Source organism: Triturus cristatus, chromosome 3_2 (genome assembly GCF_964204655.1).
Source record: "Triturus cristatus chromosome 3_2, aTriCri1.1, whole genome shotgun sequence".
Taxonomy (NCBI): domain Eukaryota; kingdom Metazoa; phylum Chordata; class Amphibia; order Caudata; family Salamandridae; genus Triturus; species Triturus cristatus.
The window spans coordinates 573,477,369-573,483,034 of record NC_140584.1 but is presented as its reverse complement, the minus strand read 5'-3'; the positions used below and the strand labels follow the sequence as shown (position 1 = coordinate 573,483,034).

The following is a 5,666-nucleotide window of genomic DNA, read 5'->3' as shown; positions in this document are numbered from 1 at the left end:
TATAAACCAATTAAAACAAGTGTTCCACGGTGCCTTAAACCAAAGCATTGAACGAAGAAGAAGCTCTACTAAACAGAAGAAACCTACATCCTATTACTATTCTAAAAACGTAAGTAAATATTCTTTTCTAACTAAACTGCCAAATTAAACTAAAACACTAATTTATCTTTACTCAAATAAATAACTAACTTATATATTCCATCTCTTTATGTTTCCACTACAGATATTACTCCAAACAGCTAAAGAAAATATTGAAGATTGCCAGAAAAGACTCACTAAAAAGTAAGTATACTATCAAAATACTTTATAAAATATTAATTAAATCCTACTCAAACCCCAAAACATCCTAAACCCCTAAACAAATCCATGTTCTCTTTTTTAAATTGTAAAAAACCTGTATAAATTAACACCTATAGTCTATACCACTGGGCATGAGGGTAGGCTCTGTTTGCTTAGTGAGAGGTTAGGCTACTGCATCTTATTTATTAGGCAGGAGGGGCACATAGTAAGAGGGGTAGGAGACGGGGGTACATTGACATGTGGTGGGGGAGGGGGGGTAGAGAACTGGGTGGAAAGGTTGTTCATTCTCCTGAATAATTGGTCTTGATGATAAATGTGTGGTACTTCCGGGACAGATGAAGGTGGGGGAATGTTTTTTGAATTGTTAATTTGTAAAACAATAAAATAAGTTTCTTCAATAAAAATATAGTCTATACCAAACAGCAATACCACCCCACTTAAAAAACTAAACCAACCACAACAATAAATGTTCTTTAACTTTCAGAGACTAAATCAACTAAACAACATTTTTGCGACAAACAACATCTTCATTCAAATACAACAAAAAAGACTTGGTAAGTATATATAAAAAAAATGCTTTTTTACTAATTTCATATAAAGATATAAAGTACTATAGCATATATTTTCATATACATTTTTTCCAGAATTGTAACACATCACGATGACAGAAGAAGCCCAATTTATAACTTCGCAGAAAGGAAAATTCCTATTGTGTTACATGGGTTACACATACACCCAAGAAAAGCAGACGGACCGAAAAGTGAACTGGAAGTGTACTAAATATTATTCTAACAAATGCTACGGCCGAGCAACAACAAGAGAAACAACTGTACTATATACAAGAGAGCATAACCATCCACCCAATCTCTCTGAAATAGAAGTCAGATCAACTCTTGAAAATATCAAAGAATTAAGCACAGGTTCACAAACTGCTACAAGTGTAATCCTAAAAGAACTATTACCTAGAGTGCCCAAAGAAGCAAGAGGCCAATTACCATCAATTGCTTCTATAAAAAGAACTATTGCTAGGACCAAAAAAGCAACCACGACAACTATACCATCCCCTAAAACTTTTCAAGAGATCATCATTCCGCCAGAATTAAGTATCACCCACAATAATGAACCTTTTATTTTTTTTGATAACAAAAGCCCAGAAAAAAGAATCATAATGTTTGCTACTGCAAACAATATAACTAAACTGCAACAATGCCAAACATGGATGATGGATGGCACCTTTACAATATGCCCAAAACCATTCTATCAGCTTTACACAATACACGGTCAATATCACAACACTTCCATACCTTTAATTTATGCACTATTACCTAACAAACAAAACACAACATATAATGAAATGCTAGGAAAAGTAAAACAAGAATCTAATGATTTTTACCCTCAAACAATTATCATAGACTTTGAGCAAGCCATGATAAATTCCATTCTAAAACTGTACCCCCATACAGCTATCCAAGGATGTTACTTCCATCTTAACCAATGTATATGGAGACATTTACAAAAATCTTCACTAAGTGTAGAATACGCCACTAACATAAGTTTTGCACATCAAATAAAACTTCTAACAGCCCTAGCTTATGTACCAACCACAGATGTTGCAGAACATTACAATCTTTTATTAGAAAGTCCATTCTACAAACAAAATGAAGTAAAGTTATCTCCCCTGTTAGATTATTTTGAGGATACCTGGGTGGGGAGACTGCACAGATCAGGCCATAGACGTCAGCCCAAGTTCCAAATACCTTGGTGGAATGTATATGTAAGTACACTCAACCAACAAGCCAAAACTAACAACGCCGTCGAGGGCTGGCATAATGCATTCCTAACTTCTACTGGGAGAACAACTCCAACACTACAAAAACTACTAATTGCCATACAAAAGGAACAAAGTTTCCAAGAATTAAGAATGCAACAATCTGTCCTACAATTAAAACCAAAACAGTCTAGACAAACTACTCAAATGTATAATTACCTACAACAACAGGTACAGCTATACCCATCCACAAGAGGACTTGAGTACTTAAATATAATAGCTCAAACTCTCTTCTAAACCCTTTTCTAAATATTAACCCACAATTCTACTAAAACAACTATCACAACATAAATAATCCACTTTATTATATCACATATTTAATTATGTGGTCTAAAATATATACATGAATTATATGGACATATATTTAGACAACATAATTAAACAAACCAAGTACACAACAACAATATTAAATATATAAGGTTTCGCCACCAACAATAAAAATATTTAAATGAACTTACCTGTGTAGTATCTCCAATGGGATAATAACATTCCTTCCAAATAAATCCAGGGAGTTCAAAATCCATAGTTATCCAAAAAATGACTATCCATTAACCATAAAAATCCCGAAAAATATAAAAAAGGTAAATAACCGCTCCTGGAAACCCGAACAATAAAGGAAGTGTTAAATAAACATTAGTAAACACAACTAATACACACTTCCTTTAAAAAAATAAGGTGTTTGAAACCGACGAAAATATCTTCTCCGTAAAACCTACAAAACAGAAACAAACATTCCCACCCACCCACAAACACACAAAACGCACGTACAAACCTCACTACAAACGTTATTCAAACACTATAAAACTTTAACACACCGAAATACCAAAACACTCACAAAGCCACAAACACGGAACACAACGTTAATTATAAAACCGTATACAAACTATTACTAACACCCTAACTTCTAAAACATCAATCAATACACACTTATTACAACATAACTACTTCCACAAAACACTTAAAACTATTTAATAATAAAGCAAATAACTCTTACCTTCTCAAACGCGAAACAGCTCCGAACCGCGACCTGGATTCCACCAAAATAACCCAAAACAACAGCGAGCGGTTACAAAATAAAAGAACCAAACAAACATAGGAAGTTTGAAAATTAAAGCAGCACGGTTTTAGGTGAATGCTCAGCCTGGACTTTTCACTTTATCAGTAACGATAATATTGCCCACCTCAAATGGTCAGCTGCTCAAATGACCACCAAGACAACAATTATCCACAAGTATGAGAGGCAACATATTGGAAGAAATGTAAATTAATGTCAAAATAAACTTTTGTGTTTCGAATCCACACAGTAGTTGAGTATTTGCTTGAATTCCTTTATTCCAAGATTTAGTGAGACCAGATCCGCAGCCAATGCATTTCGCACAAACATGGGATTTTCAAGGCGAGTTTCAACAATAAGAAATATTTACACGTCAAAACGGGGGGTAGTATGACGAAATCGGCAGGACCCAGAGTTCAATCTAGGTAATAGGTCGATAGCTTTAGACAGTTCGTATGGTATATATCAGACATGTTTATTGCAATGATGTAATTATTAAAATATGCGTAATAATAAACAAAATTTTCTCTCGAATGAATATACATTCCAACAACTATAAAATAAATATTATTTTCCTATCTACTATTTAATTTAAAAATAATTTGGAATTTGCATTCTGATATAACTTCTATGTTTTATCCAACCCAAACTAAAATCTACAGATTTTTTGTCAATTAAATCCAATAAATTTAACTATTCTTATTCAACTCTATAATTAATTCTAATATTTGCTATTTACCAAACTTAATTAACATACTACTCCCACTACATACTGAACTTAATTAATTTACTATTCTCACTCCAACCTATATTTAATTAGGGTAGGTGCTGGACACTGAACTAAATTAATTTACTATTCCCACTCCACTCTATATTTAATTAAGATAAGTGCTGGACACTGAACTTAATTAATTTACTATTCTCACTCCAACCTATATTAAATTAGGGTAGATGCTGGACACTGAACTAAATTAATTTACTATTCCCACTCCAGTCTATATTAAATTAAAATAAGTGCTGGACACTGAACTTAATTAATTTACTATTCTCACTCCAACCTATATTTAATTAGAGTATGTGCTGGACACTGAACTGAATTCATTTACTATTCCCACTCCAATCTATATTTAATTAAGATAAGTGCTGGACACTGAACTTAATTAATTTACTATTCTCACTCCAAACTATATTAAATTACAGTAGGTGCTGGACAATGAACTTAATTAATTTACTATTCCCACTCCACTCTATATTTAATTAAGATAAGTGCTGGACACTAAACTTAATTAATTTACTATTCTCACTCCAACCTATAATAAATTAGGGTAGGTGCTGGACACTGAACTAAATTAATTTACTATTCCCACTCCAGTCTATATTAAATTAAAATAAGTGCTGGACACTGAACTTAATTAATTTACTATTCTCACTCCAACCTATATTTAATTAGGGTAGGTGCTGGACACTGAACTAAATTAATTTACTATTCCCACTCCACTCTATATTTAATTAAGATAAGTGCTGGACACTGAACTTAATTAATTTACTATTCTCACTCCAAACTATATTAAATTACAGTAGGTGCTGGACACTGAACTAAATTAATTTACTATTCCCACTCCAGTCTATATTAAATTAAAATAAGTGCTGGACACTGAACTTAATTAATTTACTATTCTCACTCCAACCTATATTTAATTAGAGTATGTGCTGGACACTGAACTGAATTCATTTACTATTCCCACTCCAATCTATATTTAATTAAGATAAGTGCTGGACACTGAACTTAATTAATTTACTATTCTCACTCCAAACTATATTAAATTACAGTAGGTGCTGGACAATGAACTTAATTAATTTACTATTCCCACTCCACTCTATATTTAATTAAGATAAGTGCTGGACACTAAACTTAATTAATTTACTATTCTCACTCCAACCTATATTAAATTAGGGTAGGTGCTGGACACTGAACTAAATTAATTTACTATTCCCACTCCAGTCTATATTAAATTAAAATAAGTGCTGGACACTGAACTTAATTAATTTACTATTCTCACTCCAACCTATATTTAATTAGGGTAGGTGCTGGACACTGAACTAAATTAATTTACTATTCCCACTCCACTCTATATTAAATTAAGATAAGTGCTGGACACTGAACTTAATTAATTTACTATTCTCACTCCAACCTATATTAAATTAGGGTAGGTGCTGGACACTGAACTAAATTAATTTACTATTCCCACTCCAGTCTATATTAAATTAAAATAAGTGCTGGACACTGAACTTAATTAATTTACTATTCTCACTCCAACCTATATTTAATTAGAGTATGTGCTGGACACTGAACTGAATTCATTTACTATTCCCACTCCAATCTATATTTAATTAAGATAAGTGCTGGACACTGAACTTAATTAATTTACTATTCTCACTCCAAACTATATTAAATTACAGTAGGTGCTGGACAATGAACTTAAT

At 32.4% G+C, this 5,666-nt stretch overlaps 1 long non-coding RNA gene across 1 annotated transcript; it reads left to right on the top strand.

Annotated features, from left to right (window-relative positions):
- The first annotated feature begins 221 nt into the window (after positions 1-221).
- On the top strand, positions 222-1,357 carry LOC146857715 (uncharacterized). The gene is made up of 3 exons (XR_014979609.1): positions 222-282; positions 785-854; positions 945-1,357. It is a non-coding gene; the product is annotated as an uncharacterized LOC146857715 (long non-coding RNA).
- The last annotated feature ends 4,309 nt before the right edge of the window (positions 1,358-5,666 follow it).